Consider the following 20,762-nt stretch of genomic DNA (forward strand, 5'->3'; position numbering starts at 1 on the left):
CCAGAATTGGGCCACATACTTGCCCAAACTTGCCCAAAGTGAGGCCCACTAACGCTGACGTCAGCGTCTCAACCACCAACCAATCACAGAGAGAGAGAGAGAGAGAGAGAGAGAGAGAGAGAGAGAGAGAGAGAGAGAGAGAGAGAGAGAGAGACCGACCAGTATCTGGCCCAATTTATAGTGGGCGCAAAATAAAGACCAAACAATTGAATAAAAGTGCTTATTTGGACTCACCCAGCTAACACAGAACGTCCTTGCAACATTGCTGGGAGGTTACATTTTCGTTGCACAATTGGGAACGTTCTGTCCACCTCCTGGCAACTTCCATCAGGAACGTTTACTTGTTACAGTTTTGGACGTTTCTTTGGAACGTTGTACTTACGTTGAGGGGACGTTCTATTAACTACTATATATGAATTGTGAATTGGTATTGTTGTAAATTTAAATAAAGTGATTCCTGTATTTTCTTTCTTAACACTTATATTTTATAACTTACTTAATTTTCCGAAAGTTTTCATTCTCAGGGATACTTTAGTAGGCCTACCGTCCCGATGATGGTCTAGTCCGGATTGACCGGTCGATCGCATTGGGGGAACTCCCGCGGTTCATTCTATCTGCGCATGCGCAGGGTCAAGAGGTCGTGAGAAGCTACAGTGGAGAGTGACGCAAGCATATAATGGCGGAGGAAAACGATCCCAAACTTATCATTTTCATCCAGAGTGGGAGGAAGATTATTTTTTCGTTTATTCAAATGGCAAATCCATCTGCCTTACCTGCAACGCAAACGTGGCATTACCGAAGAAAGGGAATTTGGAGCGGCATTTTAAGACGATCCACAAGAGCTACAATGCTAGCTTCCCGGCTAAAAGCCAGCTTGCAGCACAACAGGCCGTTTTCCCCCGGACAAATACCACCAGTAAGGCTGCAACCACAGCTTCTTATCGTGCCAGCCGTGTTCTGGGAAAAAGAAAGAAATCATTCAAGGATGGTGAAACGATGTGAGTTAATGTCGGAGGATATTGATCGGCAACTGAGGAATGATATTGAGGTATGTGAGTGTTTTTCTCTGCAATTCGATGAATCCACTGATACTGTGGACGTGGCTCAGCTTTGTGTTTTTATTAGAATGTTTTTTGACAACATGAATGTAAAAGAAGAACTGCTGAGCATTTTACCTTTGAAAGGCCACACGAGAGGCACAGATATGTTTCAGGTTTTTATGGAATTTGTTAATAAGAGCCAGCTGCCCCTCTACAAACTCATTTCTATAACCGAGCTGCCAGCTCGATGCCATCTTAATAATGTATTTATACAAACAACCATGTCATCAAATTTCATTGCATAAGAGGCCTATTAACTGATTGAGTAGTTCTGTTGTGTTTATATATGTGTTCCTGCTTTCAGCAGCATTGTAGCTGTTTCATGTATACTAAACTTGAAGCAACTTTGTAACAGATGGTACGCAGCAACGACTCGACAGACTGGAGTCAAAGGTGGACCGCATACTACAACTACTGTGGAGGAATCAGGCTGCTGAAGAAGCTGACTGCATTGGAGATAATGCAGGCCAGACTTAAAACAACGGAGGAGCTGGACCAATTCAGCAAAACGCTGGAGGACCAGGAGTTTAGGAGGACAGTGGTAAATTATTGTTCCTAACACTTTTGCAGAAGTGGTTATTTTCATAAAAGTTGCATATTGCCATTGCACACATACTTCTTTTTACTCTGTCATAGGTGAATCTGCTGAAACAGCTATCTGGATCAATGCTGAACTCCTTTGCCAGGACGATGCTCGGTGAAACTGGGATGTGGCGGTTGTAGGCTGGTGTCAGCCTCAAAGGATAGAAAGGGAAGAAAGCCCCGCAGCCTCTCACTCTCTAGAGTTTTGAAGAGTAAGTTATCAAGGTGTCTCACTGCATCATTTAATTTTAGTTAGCAATTAAAAAGAATTTTATCGTTTCTCCAGTTAAAAAAGAGGAAAATACAAGACCGTTTTTTATTTTGTTTTTGTGACAGAAGCCTTCAGCAACAAGATGGAAATTTTACCAGATGCTATCGATGATGCGTTAACTGAAACACTGTGCCATGCAGCAAAGAGGGTAAGGAGTTAAACTTTTATGGCATCAGCAACTCACTGGTGACTTGTACTAGCACCATGGCCACACCTAGTCATTCCCTTCAATCAAATCCTGGTCCATTGGTGACTGTTTCAAGAGTGAAGACCGTGACCGGCTCACATGCACCCCAGCTCTTTGGAGCAATCTCTCTCTCTCAATCAGTTCCTCACATTCTGTATTCTGTTTCCACAAACATCTTAAAACCTATCTGTTTGGGCTCACCTTCCCTCCATAGTGTAACTGTCACTCGGCTGTGTTGACTGGGAATTCATTCATTCATTATTGGTTTATTTGACAGGGACAGTGCATATTAATGAACGTACAATTGTTTATGGACAGTATATATATATATATATATATATATATATATATATATATACGAGGTCTATTAGAAAAGTATCCGACCTTATTATTTTTTTTCAAAAACCATATGGATTTGAGTCACGTGTGATTACATCAGACATGCTTGAACCCTCGTGGGCATGCGAGAGTTTTTTCACGCCTGTCGGTTACGTCATTCGCCTGTGGGCAGTCTTTGAGTGAGGAGTGGCCTACCCTCTCATTGTTTTTTCCATTGTTTAGGAATGGCTCAGAGACTGCTGCTTTGTTTGATCAAAATTTTTTCAAAACTATAAGGCACAACTGAGTGGACACCATTCGATAAATTCAGCTGGTTTTCGGTAAAAATTTTAACGGCTGATGAGAGATTTTGGTCTGGTAGTGTCGCTTTAAGGATGGCCCATGGTGCCTGACGGCAATCTGTGCTTCGAGGCGGCAGCGTCTCGCCGTTTCAAGTTGAAAACTTCCACATTTCAGGCTCTGTTGACCCAGTAAGTCGTCAGAGAACAGAGAACTTTCAGAAGAAGTCGGCATGAGGAGCTTATTCGGACATTCCATTGTTAACGGACATTTTGTAATGAAAGAACGTGCGGGCAGAGTCGCATGTCGGGCCGGACCCGACCGCGGGGGGTCGCGACAGGAAAAACACCTCCGTTGGAAACCTTAACAGGCAAGTTGGAACATGCCCAAGCTGTTAAACAATTTCTCAGTTACACACTTGTTGAAAGCCATCAAAAGCCGCCTGAATTTTACAAATGGTTTTCAACACGGAGGTGTTTTTCCTGTCGCGGCGCACACAGATTCGCCGAGTCGTCATGGAAATGACTTGGCGAATTTGCACGCACGTCTTTCATTAAAAAATGTCCTTAAACAGTGGAATGTCCGCATAAAGTCCCCATGCCGGCCTCTTCTGAATCTTCTCTGTTCTCTCACGATGTCCTGGGTGAATTAAGCCTTAAATTAGGATGTTTTCAGGTCGAAACAGGCCGACGACGGCGCCTGGAAGCGCTGCAGGACATCCCGCTCTGTGGGAAGTCCTTACACCGACAGAAACACCCCATAATCTCTCATCAGCCCTTAAACTTTTCACCGAAAACCAGCTTAATTTCTCGAATAGTGTCCACTCGGATATTCCTCACAGGTCCAGAAAAAATTTTGATAAAGCAATGCGCGCCGTCTCGAGCAGCGTGTGAAACAAAGGAATTCAGCCGAGAGGGCGGGACCACATCTCACTCAAGGCCTGCCCACAGGGAAATGATGTCACCGACGCGCGTGAAAAAACTCACGCATGCGCACGAGGGTTCAAGCATGATTGGTGGAATCGCACGTCATTCAAATCCATATAGTTAAAAAAAATTAAAAGGGTCGGTTTATTGTCTAATAGACCTTGTATATATATACTCAACAAAAATATAAACGCAACACTTTTGGTTTTGCTCCCATTTTGTATGAGATGAACTCAAAGATCTAAAACTTTTTCCACATACACAATATCACCATTTCCCTCAAATATTGTTCACAAACTAGTCTAAATCTGTGATAGTGAGCACTTCGCCTTTGCTGAGATAATCCATCCCACCTCACAGGTGTGCCATACCAAGATGCTGATTAGACACCATGATAAGTGCACAGGTGTGCCTTAGACTGCCCACAATAAAAGGCCACTCTGAAAGGTGCAGTTTTATCACACAGCACAATGCCACAGATGTCACAAGATTTGATTGAGCGTGCAATTGGCATGCTGACAGCAGGAATGTCAACCAGAGCTGTTGCTCGTGTATTGAATGTTCATTTCTCTACCATAAGCCATCTCCAAAGGCGTTTCAGAGAATTTGGCAGTACATCCAACCAGCCTCACAACCGCAGACCACGTGTAACCACACCAGCCCAGGACCTCCACATCCAGCATGTTCACCTCCAAGATCGTCTGAGACCAGCCACTCGGACAGCTGCTGAAACAATTGGTTTGCATAACCAAAGAATTTCTGCACAAACTGTCAGAAACCGTCTCTATATATATCAATCAATCAATCAATCAATTTTTTTATATAGCGCCAAATCACAACAAACAGTTGCCCCAAGGCGCTTTATATTGTAAGGCAAGGCCATACAATAATTATGTAAAACCCCAACGGTCAAAACGACCCCCTGTGAGCAAGCACTTGGCTACAGTGGGAAGGAAAAACTCCCTTTTAACAGGAAGAAACCTCCAGCAGAACCAGGCTCAGGAGGGGCAGTCTTCTGCTGGGACTGGTTGGGGCTGAGGGAGAGAACCAGGAAAAAGACATGCTGTGGAGGGGAGCAGAGATCGATCACTAATGATTAAATGCAGAGTGGTGCATACAGAGCAAAAAGAGAAAGAAACAGTGCATCATGGGAACCCCCCAGCAGTCTACGTCTATAGCAGCATAACTAAGGGATGGTTCAGGGTCACCTGATCCAGCCCTAACTATAAGCTTTAGCAAAAAGGAAAGTTTTAAGCCTAATCTTAAAAGTAGAGAGGGTGTCTGTCTCCCTGATCTGAATTGGGAGCTGGTTCCACAGGAGAGGAGCCTGAAAGCTGAAGGCTCTGCCTCCCATTCTACTCTTACAAACCCTAGGAACTACAAGTAAGCCTGCAGTCTGAGAGCGAAGCGCTCTATTGGGGTGATATGGTACTACGAGGTCCCTAAGATAAGATGGGATCTGATTATTCAAAACCTTACAAGTAAGAAGAAGAATTTTAAATTCTATTCTAGAATTAACAGGAAGCCAATGAAGAGAGGCCAATATGGGTGAGATATGCTCTCTCCTTCTAGTCCCCGTCAGTACTCTAGCTGCAGCATTTTGAATTAACTGAAGGCTTTTTAGGGAACTTTTAGGACAACCTGATAATAATGAATTACAATAGTCCAGCCTAGAGGAAATAAATGCATGAATTAGTTTTTCAGCATCACTCTGAGACAAGACCTTTCTGATTTTAGAGATATTGCGTAAATGCAAAAAAGCAGTCCTACATATTTGTTTAATATGCGCTTTGAATGACATATCCTGATCAAAAATGACTCCAAGATTTCTCACAGTATTACTAGAGGTCAGGGTAATGCCATCCAGAGTAAGGATCTGGTTAGACACCATGTTTCTAAGATTTGTGGGGCCAAGTACAATAACTTCAGTTTTATCTGAGTTTAAAAGCAGGAAATTAGAGGTCATCCATGTCTTTATGTCTGTAAGACAATCCTGCAGTTTAGCTAATTGGTGTGTGTCCTCTGGCTTCATGGATAGATAAAGCTGGGTATCATCTGCGTAACAATGAAAATTTAAGCAATACCGTCTAATAATACTGCCTAAGGGAAGCATATATAAAGTGAATAAAATTGGTCCTAGCACAGAACCTTGTGGAACTCCATAATTAACTTTAGTCTGTGAGAAGATTCCCCATTTACATGAACAAATTGTAATCTATTAGACAAATATGATTCAAACCAACGCAGCGCAGTGCCTTTAATACCTATGGCATGCTCTAATCTCTGTAATAAAATTTTATGGTCAACAGTATCAAAAGCAGCACTGAGGTCTAACAGAACAAGCACAGAGATGAGTCCACTGTCCGAGGCCATAAGAAGATCATTTGTAACCTTCACTAATGCTGTTTCTGTACTATGATGAATTCTAAAACCTGACTGAAACTCTTCAAATAGACCATTCCTCTGCAGATGATCAGTTAGCTGTTTTACAACTACCCTTTCAAGAATTTTTGAGAGAAAAGGAAGGTTGGAGATTGGCCTATAATTAGCTAAGATAGCTGGGTCAAGTGATGGCTTTTTAAGTAATGGTTTAATTACTGCCACCTTAAAAGCCTGTGGTACATAGCCAACTAACAAAGATAGATTGATCATATTTAAGATCGAAGCATTAAATAATGGTAGGGCTTCCTTGAGCAGCCTGGTAGGAATGGGGTCTAATAAACATGTTGATGGTTTGGATGAAGTAACTAATGAAAATAACTCAGACAGAACAATCGGAGAGAAAGAGTCTAACCAAATACCGGCATCACTGAAAGCAGCCAAAGATAACGATACGTCTTTGGGATGGTTATGAGTAATTTTTTCTTTAATAGTTAAAATTTTGTTAGCAAAGAAAGTCATGAAGTCATTACTAGTTAAAGTTAATGGAATACTCAGCTCAATAGAGCTCTGACTCTTTGTCAGCCTGGCTACAGCGCTGAAAAGAAACCTGGGGTTGTTCTTATTTTCTTCAATTAGTGATGAGTAGAAAGATGTCCTAGCTTTACGGAGGGCCCTTCCATAGAGCAACAGACTCTTCTTCCAGGCTAAGTGAAGATCTTCTAAATTAGTGAGACGCCATTTCCTCTCCAACTTACGGGTTATCTGCTTTAAGCTACGAGTTTGAGAGTTATACCACGGAGTCAGACACTTCTGATTTAAAGCTCTCTTTTTCAGAGGAGCTACAGCATCCAAAGTTGTCTTCAATGAGGATGTAAACTATTGACGAGATACTCTATCTCCCTTACAGAGTTTAGAGTATATATATATATATATATATATATATATATATATATATATATATATATATAGGGCGCACACTTTAACGTAAATATGCCAGTTTTAGCATAATACTAATTTCCATCCGTAGTCTCCAGATATAAAATATAAAACACAGAGCATTTAACAAGCATAAAAACATTGATAATTTTACAATATAATACACTGTCATATTTTAATATAACCCAGAGCCATATAAAGGAGGAGTTATCTGTTCCGGTCAAGATGGAGGTTAAAATGCTGTTGTCTCAATATAAAGTGCAGGAAAGTACTGAGGTAGAATTCAGTTGTAGGTATGTACAGGTACAGTCAGTTTTATTATAAGATGCTGAATTAAAGTGCTTTGTCGCAATAGTAAAGTGCTAGATACAGATGCAGTATCTCTTTAAAGTGCTGGTGTGCATAAGCTTACCTATGTGTTGTTGTGTACGTGTATATGAAAGTATATTGCTTTTGCATGTCTTTAACTCGTAATGATTACAGGTTTGGTTTTCTTTCAGCCATGTTTTAAGCTGTGTCTTGAATAAAGCAAATGTCTGGCTGAACCTGATTGTTGTTGGCAGAGTAATGCATGTGCTATTGCCCCTAATAGAGAGTACATTTTGAGCAAAGACAGTTTTTCAAAATTTGATCTCGCAATCACACCTAGCGGAGGATCTGGTGTTAATTTCATTGTTACTTTTCCTGTTAATATAGTTCCTCAGAGGGAGTGGGGCCAAACTTTGTAGGGACCTGTACACAGCACAACACATTTTAAATAGCATGAAATTCTCAAAACTTAAAAGCTTATATTTTTGTAAGATTGGACAGTGATGAGAAATCTGTTTTTTTTTTGTTTTTTTTTTTTTTTTTTTTGGTCCAATATTTTTATGGCTTTTTTGTACAATTGTTCTACTGGTTTCAGTACAGTTGTTCCTGCAAAGGACCATGTTGTAATGCAATACTCTATATGTGACATGTAAGTAAGATTTGGCCGCATCTATTGTAATAAACGGTCTTATCTGTTTAAAATTAGATCGATTGAACTTTACAGTGTGATTTACCTTTTTGACATGTTTTTTGAATGTAAGATTTGGGTCTAATATCACTGAGAGATATTTGAATTGGTTCACAAGCACAGTTCTTCCCCTTCCAAGAAAACATGGGATCTGGCTAGCTTAATTGGTCTTTTGGTGAACATCATACATACAGTTTTTTGGTGTTCAGCAGAAGACAATTTTTATGTAGTCATTTGTGTATTTTACATAGTGCATTTGTGAGGTCTACAGATATTTTGTCACTCTTTCCCTGGGTAAAGATTACTGCGTCATCTGCATACATTTGCATATTTAGTTCAGAGCACACATCGGGGAGATCATTTCTATACAGAAAGAATAATAGAGGGGCTAATATTGAGCCTTGTGGAAGACCAACATAACTAGGGAGATACGAGGATGTGGCACCATCCACAACAACACGCTGCTTTCTGTTCGAAAGATAGGATTGAAACCATTGAATAGTATCTTCTGAAAAATTAAAATATGAATTGTAAAAACTGAGATATTGAATTAAGGATTCTGCATATTAATACATGGACTGGTTGAGCGCCCTTGAACTTCACTGTGCTGAAGTTCAGAACAGGAACAGGGTGCAAACCCAACAAATGCTGACTCAGATGCTGGGGTGGATGAAGCCACGGGCGACGATGTGGATGCCGATGCCATGGGCGACGATGTGGATGCCGATGCCATGGACCATTGTGTAGTGAATGATGACACCATGGACGGCAGTGCCATGAGTGATGATGCCACAATTAGTCATGGGTCAGATGAGAAGTGATTCATTTTATACTGAGAACTTATGTCTCCCCCTCTGTAAGGTGCGGGGGAGACATGAAATAAGTGCCCAATTTTCCTTGCACAACAACTTTTTTCCTGGATGCCACGATCATCAACTCGACTGGACTGACGCTATGTTTGTTTTGATCCACCTTTGTGATCCACCCACCATTGTAGGAACAAATCAAAAGCTGTGTTCATCACGGGGACACGTTTGGCACTATTCAGGATTATTTGAGTTTTTTTTTTTTGTTTTTGTTTTTTACCGATGACGAACAATGCGTAAAAAAAAATCTGACCGATGCAACTACATCGGTCCAAACCGGTCTGGATCTGGGACTGATGTTGCTGCTTTAAAGGGTGGGCAGTGGAGACATCTTCAGTTTTTGTTTAACGTTGACCCTTCTAGTTCATTTTATACTGAGAACTTATCCATGGCTTAATGCTATTGTAACTGTAATAATAGTGGATGATGTCACCTGGCTTAGTACCTGAGAGATTGGAGTGTATTTTACCTGTTTCAATGACTGTATTATTTTATGTGTTTATTTATTTATATAAGGTAAATTATTCTATTGAAGTTTTATTGCACTGAAGTCACTGATTGAGAAAAGAAAATTCGTTTTCTAGTGTATACAATTGCACAGTGAAAATAACAAAATCTTTGAACCTTAGTCATGGGTCACACATCACGGATGAGAACTGATCCATGGCTTAATGCTATCGTAATTGTAATAATACTGGAGGGCGGATGAGAACTAATCAAGTTACTGAGAACTTGTCCATGGCTTAATGCATTGCTATTGTAATAATACTTCTAAAGTAATAAACTTGCAATTTACAGACTCATGCAGTGTTCACAGTGTTCCTTTGTGTTGGGGGACATTGCAACAACGTTGCAGCAATGTTGTGTCACAACCTCCTGAGAACGTTCTAGGTTGGTTGGTTGGCAACGTTCTTGGCAACATCCCAGTAACGTTCTGGAGAGTCTACAAATGAATGTTCCTACAACGTTGTGATGCAACATTACTGCCACTTTGATGTAACATTCAGGCAACGTTCAGGCAACGTTCCATTGTTAGCTGGGTAGTCTGCGCAGTTTCGTTACATTTTATCGCATTTTGTGATTTTCACTTTTCAGTCCCCATTTTGCATTTTACTCCTCACAACAGAAGCAAAAAGAGAGCAGAACAAGCAAAACACAAACATTTGAAGATATTAATAAACTTAAATGTCTCATCTTAACAAGTAGTGCACATCTCGTACACTTTTTGTACTCTTTGTACACAATTGCAATGGACTTTCACATTTTGGATTTAACAATTTGTGTGTTTTCAAAATTAATTTAACATCAATAACTCCCAAGAAATTTAGTATCTTTTACAATTTCAATTTCATCATCATGTACTGTTAAGCAAGCTTCTACCTCAATTTCAAGATACAATACACTTTGTTTTGCAAAAAATACCTTATAAGATACTCCTCCAGCTGTTTGTGGCTGGTTAAGATCTTCCTCCCCAGGGTGCGGCGGGTCATCGACGTTTTGCTGGGGTTCAAGGTCTTGACCAAACTGATGAATGTGGGGGACTCCACAACATGCAGCGGCAGCATGTTGCATACGAAGATCTTCGAGTCCACCACAGACAGGCGGACGCCAGTGCCAGCAGCCGACTGTGCAAAGGCCCCCCGAATAGTAGACTGGGACAGCTGACTTTTTTTTTGCGGGTGGCTGCCCACCAAATGAAGACTGGCTGCTGCTGCTGCTGCTAGCTGACGAACGTCTGTGTTTCCCACATGAAGAACCGGCCTTGATCCTTTCTTCAAATTGGATTGCATGGCCTGGGTGGTTCCTCTTCACATGGGACTTTAAATTACAAAGGCGGGTTGTGTGCCCTTTAATTGTTGTCTCCTTTGGGTGACACAGGACACACTGGAAAAAAAGGACGCTAGCGTTCTTCTTGTCCACCGATTGGAAAACAAAGAAATCCTCCAGGTGAGGCCACGGGTTCTGGACCTCGTGGCAGGCCTGGGCCTCAGCCTGAGCTGCTCCAGACACCTCCCCACTCGATCCAGGCTCCTCTTGGACGTCATCCTCAGGCCGTGGAACACAAACAATGTTTTCCTCACTCATTTCCCCCCCAAAAAACCACTGTAAGATCAGAAAAAATAATAATGCTGGCTGGCTGGCTCACTCACTCACTCGCTGCTAGTCACGTTTGAAAAGCACGAAGACTAACTACTAAACACGAGGCTGTCGACGTCATCAGCCATCAACAGCCAGTCAGAGCATGCGCAGAGCGCAGTGAAGTTTTTATTTTGTAATTTTGTTTTTAATCTATCAATATATATATATATATATATATGTAACTTAAAGACCATTTCTATAAAAAAAACAGTAAATCGCAGGAGTCACAGTTTATCTCTGTATAACGTCACCCATGTTGCATTCAATGTGAATGGTAAAATTTATAACTCTCAGCCTCTGAGAGTGCTCACGTCTGTTATTATGAATTTATGGGGAAGTGATTGTTGTAGAAAAGCTTCAGATAACTGTCGCTGAGATAGATGATGACTGAAGCGCAGTTTTAAGCAGAAACGAGGCAATAACCTTGTTGCTGAAGAACTGAAAAGACCCACGTGCAGTGAAGGCACAGTGAGCGTGCCCTCCCCCTTCTGAGCTCCAACAGCGGCCTGACTGTTGCACACAGCCTGGAGGAGACAGGAACGATTTTAGCTGTTTACAAACCTTTTTGACTGTTAAACCTTACTCACTTCACCACCAAAAAAAATGTTATCGGACTGAACGTTATCGGAACTTAATGTATCGGAAGATAATTGGTCCGATAATGGTTTTAAAATTTATCTGAAAAGATAATCCGATGATGAAAATGTTATCTTCGATAATTATCTGTTATCGGATTATTGGAACTGTGCCCACCACTGACAGTTTGTGAGACGACCCCCAAACTCTGAATTCAAGTCACAGTTCACAGTGAAGACAGTGAAGCATGGTGGTGCAAGCATCATGTTTCTCCTACTATGGTGTTGGGCCTATATATCGCATACCAGGTATCATGGATCAGTTTGGATATGTCAAAATACTTGAAGAGGTCATGTTGCCTTATGCTGAAGAGGACATGCCCTTGAAATGGGTGTTTCAACAAGACAATGACCCCAAGAACACTAGTAAATGAGCAAAATCTTGGTTCCAAACAAACAAAATTAATGCCTTGCAGATGTGAAGAAATCATGAAAAACTGTGGTTATACAACTAAATACTAGTTCAGTGATTCACAGGATTGCTAAAAAAAGCAGTTTGAACATAATAGTTTTGAGTTTGTAGCATCAACAGCAGATGCTACTATTACTGTGAAACCCCCTTTTCTACTTTTTTTTTTTACTAATAGCCCAATTTCATAGCTTTAAGAGTGTGCGTATCATGAATGCTTGGTCTTGTTGGATTTGTGAGAATCTACTGAATCTATTGGTACCTTGTTTCCCATGTAACAATAAGAAATATACTCAAAACCTGGATTAATCTTTTTCGTCACATAGCACTACTATTATTCTGAACACTACTGTATGAACAGTGATCCTGGAACAACTGACAAATGACTGATGATTTAAAAAAGAAAAAGAAATGAAACATAAATCACTCATCTTCATAGCTTATCCGGGATCGGGTTGCGGGGGCAACAGCTCCAGCAGGGGATCCCAGATTTCCTTTTCCTAGGCCACATTGACCACATCTGACTGAGGGATCCTGAGACATTCCCAGGCCAGTGTGGAGATATAATCTCTCCACCTAGTCCTGGGTCCTCCCCGGGCTCTCCTCCCAGCTGGATGTGCATGGAACACCACCTCAGGGAGACACCCAGGGGGCATCCTTACAAGCTGCCTGAAACACCTAAGATGGCTCCTTTCAACGCAAAGGAGCAGCGGCTCTACTCCGAGCTCCCCACGGATGACCGAACTTCTCACCCTATCTCTAAGCCCATTTTGGCCGCTTGTACCCGCAATCTAGTTCTTTCGGTCATGACCCAACCCTCATGACCATAGGTGAGAGTAGGAACGAAGATTGACCTGTAGATTGAGAGCTTCACCTTTGGCTCAGCTCCCTTTTTGTCACAACAGTACGGCAGAGAAAATGCAATACTGCCCCTGCTGTGCTGAAATCTGTCAGGGTTAAACCTGTTAAACAAGACAACCCAAACATAAGACACAGAAAATGACCACCAGAGACACTGTGATTCTTACTTGCTGCGAGGAGAGACAGCAGGACCCTCTGTTCTACCTTCTAGAGTTGGGCGGATCGATCCTAATATCGATACCAATGCTGGTATTGATACTGAACAATCCTTGTATAAAAAGATCAATACTCAAGCTTTTTCTCTCCTGCATGCACTGACTGCTGCGCATGCAGATTCATTAAAGTCTAGTCTCTGTAAGAGCAGTGCTGCACTGTGTCACACAGCACAGATGTGTATTGTGGCTTGTCAGCCCTCTACCTCAGGAGATTTTGTTGAGTTGTGTTGTGTGTTGAGTGATTTTTTTTTAAAAAAAAAACAAAAATGTTGATTGTGATAATTAAGTATTTTGTTACGTACAATGTTTGATGAAATTCTATCCTAGGTCTTTTGGATCCTTTGGATCTATGAAGTTTAAATATAAAGTATCAGTATTGATATCGGCGATACTGTGCCTGTATTTACTTGGTATCGGATCAATACCAAAATTCCCGGTATCGCCCACCTCTACTACCTTCCTCCTCTGAAGACCTTTTATTTACTCAAACACATAACATATATTTACAATTTCTCTAACACAATCTCACGCTCCATTGTTCCCTTACTCGTGAACAAGACCCTGAGGTACTTGAACTCCTTCACTTGGGGCAAGACCTCATTCCCTACCCAGAGTAGGTAATCCATGTTTCCTGCTGAGAACCATGGCCTCAGATTTAGAGGTGCTCATCCTCATCCCAGCCGCTTCACTCACTGATCCAGTGAGTGTTGGAGGTCACAGGCCGATGAAGCCAACAGGACCACATCGTCTGCAAAAAGCAGTGATGAGACCCTGAGCCCACCAAACTAGAAACCCTCCTCCCCCGACTAAGCCTTGATATCCTGTCCATAAATATCAGAAACAGGGTTGGTGACAAGGCGCAGCCCTGGCAGAGGCCAACCCCCACCCGAAACGAGTCCGACTTACTGCCGAGCACCGGAACACAGCTCTCACTTTGTGAGTACAGAAGTTGGATGAAACATAAATGTTAATGTAAAGTAAATCGTATTGTGCACCAAAGCTAATGAGGGTTTGCACAGATCTCAAAGAGGAACTCCGGGACTTTTCAACATAGGCTCTGAGTGATCATGGGCACCACTGTCCTAGCCATTGGCTAGGTTCTCAAACATTTTTGGCTCAAGTCCCCTTCAATTTATCTTTGAAAGCCAAGTACCCCTTGACCAAGTTATATTTTTGCTTAAAATACTCTCAAACTGTAGGTGGCAGGCTGGAAAAGTCATTTAGAAGCCAGAGAGTTGCCAGTTTTAGTTCTGTATAACAGTGAACAATCCAATCTCATGCCAAGTTCATGATGGCATCATAAAAAGTGATTTAATCTGTTAGTTTGTGATACCATCACAGAATGTGTTACATTTTCGCGACGGTATCACAACATCTTTTGGTTGTCGGGGTTATGGTTAGAGTTATGGAGTGGGTTAGGATTAGCATGAAAAATAGTAAGTGAAATGTAAATGGTAATCAAACCATTCCAATTGTATCTTTCTGAATTCTTCCACATCAAACTCCATCGTGTCAATGTTTACAATCTGCTTGGAGGTGAACATGCTGGATGTGGAGGTCCTGGGCTGGTGTGGTTACACGTGGTCTGCGGTTGTGAGGCTGGTTGGATGTACTGCGAAATTCTCTGAAACGCCTTTGGAGATGGCTTATGGTAGAGAAATGAACATAAAATACACGAGCAGCAGCTCTGGTTGACATTCCTGCTGTCAGCATGCCAATTGCACGCTCCCTCAAATCTTGCGACATCTGTGGCATTGTGCTGTGTGATAAAACTGCACCTTTCAGAGTGGCCTTTTATTGTGGGCAGTCTAAGGCACACCTGTGCACTAATCATGGTGTCTAATCAGCATCTTGATATGGCACACCTGTGAGGTGGGATGGATTATCTCAGCAAAGGAGAAGTGCTCACTATCACAGATTTAGACTGGTTTGTGAACAATATTTGAGGGAAATGGTGATATTGTGTATGTGGAAAAAGTTTTAGATCTTTGAGTTCATCTCATACAAATGGGAGCAAAACCAAAAGTGTTGCGTTTATATTTTTGTTGAGTGTATGTCATAAGCTAAGCTAGTGGCGCTCGTGAGTGTGATGTGCATGCTCTAGTCTTCTGTTTTTTTCTGGGGACATTACAGTGCCATACACAGACGTAGCACATGTACTACAATGTTAAACTGAGCTTGGAGGCACAGAATTGGCCTTGAACATTTTTTTTAATCGAATTATTCAAATTACTCAACTAATCGTTTCAGCCCTAGATTTAACATCTCGTTATTGTTGTGTGTTGGGGGGTTTGGCTGGGCATTGCTTTGCTGTTTTTGTGTTTATTTTCCTCCCAGGTGGTTTGGGGCTGATCTCTGGGGAGAGTGTGCTGCAGAAGAGTCTCTCACCTCTGTTACGGTGTTTAGTATTTCATGTACAGCACTAGGGGAAAAAAATAAAACTTGTTTCTTTTGGAACTGCTTCTGGTTATTTGACGCTGGGTTCAGTCAGACGCTGGATCGCTCCTCAATCCGCGTCCAAACCATAACAGAATTCTCCGGCCATTCCAGTATGGACCCAGCGGTAGAGGCAGTTCCTTTTCAGGAAAAAGTCCAGAAACAGCTGGAGATGATTTGGGAGCAAGTACAGCACGTTTTGATCCAAATTCAGCAGACAGATGCCCGTGTTACGGAGCTAGTAGCGCAGGCAGTTCCGCTTCCTGCGGTTGCAGCTCCGGTTCCATCGAGCCCGGTACAGATAAGTTCGCCGTCCAGAGATTCGGCTCCTGAACCGGTTATATGTCATCCAGAACCTTATTCGGGAGATGTGAAGACTTGTGCTCCGTTTTTGATGCAGTGTTCTTTGGTTTTTGCTCAGCGACCGGCGTCTTTCTCTTCTGAGAGCAGCCGTGTGTCATATGTTCCAAATCTGCTGCGAGGGGACGCCCTGGCGTGGGTCACTGCGTTGTAGAGCAATAAATCATCACTGCTAGAATCTTTTGATGAATTTTCCCGTGAGTTCCGTTTGGTTTTTGATCATCCGGTAAAGACAAATACCGTGGTTCAATGATTGCTGAACCTCCGACAGGGGCGGTGAAGCGCAGCTGCTTATTCTGTGGATTTTCGAATCTTTTCTGCACAATCCGGCTGGAACGCTGCTGCTTTGAGGGGGGTGTTTGTAGATGGGTTGAATGATTCCCTGAAAGACAAGCTAGTAGTCCGTGACGAACCGAAGGATTTAAACAAGTTGATATCCTTGGTTATTCGTCTAGATGATCGGATTAAGGAGCGTGGACGGGAGAGAGGGCGAACGTCCGAGCGGGGTTTTGACGGGGGCGGTCGGGAAGGCCCCGACACAGGTCCGGGCCTCTTCTTCGCTCCACTGAGACTTCTCCGATGGGACCTCTAGCTCCTCTAGTGGATGAGCCAATGCAACTCAGAAGGGTTAGAACAGCCATATTGCCCCGGTCAAACGAGTGTCAGGAGACAGGACAGTAATATGGCTCCAGGTGTTTTTTGAGAATTATTTGGGATATAATTGGGGAAGTTTTTGTGAACTGATTTTTGTGTACAGCACTTGAGGCAGTTCTGGTGGAGTGAACAGGCTGGCTGATCGGAGTTCGCTTGGGCTCAGGTAAGCGTGGGTTTTTATTATTTATAGTTGTTTAATTTTTGTTAGTGGTGTGGGTCATTTTGTTTTGTTGGTTTTTATTTCCCTGTCCCCTAACCCCAACCTCACACACTTCTGACCGTTCGTCTTTAGTGTTGTGGGGTGGTGCAGGCTGGTTATGCTGGGCATCTCCAAGAAAACCTCTGCACCTGGGGGGGGGGGGGGGGGGGGGGGGGGGGTTCAGGGTTTTGTTAATTCCCAGTTCCACCCCAGCCTCGGTGAGCCTCTGACCGTTCGCCATTGGCATCACTGTGGTGTGAGGCAGTGGGAATATACTTCAGTCGGAGCGGTGGGGCCGATCAGAGCCGTACGCCTTTTCTGCTGTCCACCCCTCCCGGTAGACTGGAGTATAGTCGGAGGGACGACACCGGCCGTATTGCCGGTTTTCCCCTGCCTTTGGGGGTGGGGCTGGGTTATTTTTTCCTGTTGTCTTCCCCGGCTCAGTAGTCCTGAGCCGATTGCCACGACGTGTCTGCCGACAGACTCTGGGGGTGTTCCGGGGTCTTTTGGGGTGCTGGGGAGGTCAACGGGGCTTCCCATTGTTTTTATTTGCCCCTGGGGTGGTTTTTTGGGGTCCCCTGGGGGTTTGGGATTTTTATGTTGTTTATGTTTCCTCCTGTTTTCCACCTCTGGGGTTTGATGAAACGGTCCTCTGGGGGGGAGTTTGACTGTGGGGCCAACTGGCTGTGTTTGGCTGGGGTGGGGGTTTCTGGGTCGTGGGGGTATCTCCTGGGGTTTGATGGCGCGGTCCTCTGGGGGGCGTTAAGGCTCCCATATACGTCTGGGGATTCCTGGATGGCCCCAGCCATGGTTGTTACTCCCGGAGTTTACAAGAATGTCCTCTGGGGGGAGTTGACCTCTACATGTTGGAGGGAGGGTGTTGATTGTTTTTTTTTTTTTACTGTAGCTTGTGTTATATTGTGTTGTGGTGCTTTGTTGGGTTTTTGGGGTTGTATGTTTTTCGTTTCTTCCTGGGGTTTGATGGGACGGTCCCCTGGGGAGGTGTTGGGGTGGGTGTTGTGTTTTTCTTTTGTGTTTTCCCCGGTGTGTTTCCTGGGGTGTGTTTGTGGTGTTCTCTGGGGGAGATGCTGGGGTTTTTTTTTTCTGTGTTTTTGTTTTCATGTTGGGTTGTGTTGGGACTCTTTTGGAGTTGTTTGGGGGGTGTTTTTGTTTTGATGCCAGCCGGCCTTCCAGCCGCATCTCCCGGCCCTGTTGCCTGCTGTGGACTCTGGGGGCGTCGTTGCTGCCTGCCTCCTGCTTTGGACCCCGATGAGAGGGGTTGTTTTCGGGTCAGGTCTGTGCGGTCGCCGGGAGGCTTCCTGTTGACGGGGGGGTACTGTTGTGTGTTGGGGGGTTTGGCTGGGCATTGTTTTGCTGTTTTTGTGTTTATTTTCCTCCCAGGTGGTTTGGGGCTGATCTCTGGGGAGAGTGTACTGCAGAAGAGTCTCTCACCTCTGTTACGGTGATCTGCTGCACCTGTTGCACTCACGTGTGGCTCTCTATCAGGACGATCTACGACACCAGTGGCATTCACGTGCAGATCTAAGGACTCTCAGCTGGTGCCAATGAAGAAATGAAGAGCTGCATTTAAGCCAGCAGTGATCAGGGCTGAACTGCCGGAGAATACGACCATGTGACGATCGTTTGGGGATGCTGAGGGCCGCTCCAGATTCTGACATTGCGCCTGTGAAGGAGGACGAGGGTGAGAGGCAAACGCGGTCAGCACACATCAGAGGTGATTATTCTGCAAGGCTTATCTGTAATTGAAATTTGGCGTTTTTGCGCAGCTATAATTAAATATTGGTGAAAATTGTCTGGTTTGCTCCTCACGGCAGTGGTGCGCGGATTGATTATCCTCCACTAGCTGTGAGCAGCAGCCCTTTTGAACTAAATCCGAAAGCAGACCTGAACGTGTAGCTGATAAGTGTGCCTCTAAATAATATTTCGTGGTAACAGTGTTGAATGACCTCACCTCTGTTCCTCCTTCACAGAGTACAGTCCTGGGAAAAGCCACCTGGGGGGGTGTAGGCGGAATTCCTGAGTCCAAAACGTTCGGGCTCCGATCTATTGAGACGCTGAGGAAGCGCGCCGCCTCTTCACCTCACCAGTTTTGTTTAGTATTTCATGTACAGCACTAGGGGGAAAAAATAAAACTTGTTTCTTTTGGAACTGCTTCTGGTTATTTGACGCTGGGTTCAGTCAGATGCTGGATCGCTCCTCAATCTGCGTCCAAACCATAACAGTTATAATCGTTCAGATGAGCTTTGCTGTGATGCGGTGCACTGATGCAGACACTGGCACTCACACTCAGAGTTTTTTAATTCTTTGCACAATGTTCACGTGATTAATGCATGACAGAGATTTTGAACATTTCAAAATCAAAATTTTATTTGCACACTTGCACAAAGCCGCGCACAGTTTACAATGGCTTGCAACACATTTACTCTCCTGCACGGCAGATTGCGTGCAAGTCCACGGATCAAATTTGTGCTTTTCTGCTCACAGAATGGCAGGTCCCAATGAATACACATTCCATTCTACCTGATTGCCCACTTTTAAATACTTTTGCACAACATTACCCCAATCTGCACAAGTTCACTTGTTCAGTCATAATTTATCCTGACATCACAAATTTTTAAAAGATGTTTCAAATTTTCCTGATTGCTCAAAATATTGTGCAATGCTACTTTTACCACTAGTTACACTCTAACACTCACTGAAATAGTTTAACTCTTACATCCTGCTAACTGTCCATCCAACAGCATTCCATCCTGTTTCTTTAAAGAGGTTTTCAGCTCAGTTGAGTCTTTTATTTTGCTCCTTATTAATTGGTGTCTCAGCTCTGGATGTGTTCCATCCTCCTTCAAACAGCAAGTGCAGCAGCTTCTTTTGAAAAAGAAAAATTTGAATCCCTTGGTGTTGTCTAATTTCAGGCCAATTTCCAAACTCCAGTTGTTCTTAACCAACTCCAACAATTTTTAAAAGGGGCCAGCTTGTGAATTGCTTCAGTCTGGTTTTAAGCCTCTTTACAGTAATGAAACTGCACTTTTAAAGGTTTTTAATGATCTTTTAATAAAACCTTGATTCTGGTAACTGTACCTTTTTAATTCTGCTTGATCTGACAGCAGCATTTGACACAGTGGATCACACAATTCTCTTGTCATGCCTCAAACACTGTGTAGGCATTGAAGGCACTGCGTCAAGTTGGTTTAAATTGTACCTCTCAGACACATCCTTCTTCATGCATTTCGGGCAGTTCTCCTCTTCAGTGGTCCCTCTGTTCTGTGGAGTCCCATAAGGGTCAGTTGTTGGCCCTTTATTGTTTTCCCCTCTATATGCTCCCCCTGGGGTTGATTTTTAGGAAGCATGATATTCCTTTTCACTGCTTTACTGATGATGTTCAGGTATATTTTCTGTTGAAGGTCCCGTCTAAAGATTCTCTTTAGGCTGCGTTTAACTGCATGAGTGACATTAAAAAGTGGATGGACTTAAACTTCTTAAAATTAAGGGAAAACAAAACAGACTTTGTGCTGTTCTGTCGCTCTGACCTGGTTCAGGTCTTTGCCAACTCCATAGGCCCACTAGCACCTTATATAGGATCCCACACTAGGAATTTTGGTGTGATTATTGCAGTGGTGGGCACAGCTAACTGAAAAGTTAGCTTCGATAATCATGAATCCGCTAACTGAAAAGTAAACTTTTATAACACTAAACAGATAAGCCGCTAAATAATTTAGAGGAAGATACCGCTAGCCACAAACTTTTAGTATTGACTCTGTCGCGGCCACATCAGATTACACTCTTGGCTACTGATACGCCAGTTTCGAGTTTAAGTGCCACAGGGGCTACTGGGGCTGCAGGATCACAAATACAAAACAAATGCATGAAAAATAAATAAATAGAAAATAAAGCCCCAAACACTGTTATCATCTTTATCAAAAGCAGTAAATCTAAGTATTAGAAATCACAGTTTCTCTATATTATATATT

General features: G+C 43.0%; 1 long non-coding RNA gene across 1 annotated transcript; it reads left to right on the forward strand.

The window, feature by feature from the left end:
- Window positions 1–648: 648 nt before the first annotated feature.
- LOC117514009 lies at window positions 649–17,253 on the forward strand. The gene is made up of 5 exons (XR_004561769.1): window positions 649–1,048; window positions 1,456–1,641; window positions 1,737–1,894; window positions 2,019–2,101; window positions 16,678–17,253. It is a non-coding gene; the product is annotated as an uncharacterized LOC117514009 (long non-coding RNA).
- Window positions 17,254–20,762: the final 3,509 nt, after the last annotated feature.

This window comes from Thalassophryne amazonica, chromosome 7, assembly GCF_902500255.1.
Source record: "Thalassophryne amazonica chromosome 7, fThaAma1.1, whole genome shotgun sequence".
NCBI lineage: Eukaryota > Metazoa > Chordata > Actinopteri > Batrachoidiformes > Batrachoididae > Thalassophryne > Thalassophryne amazonica.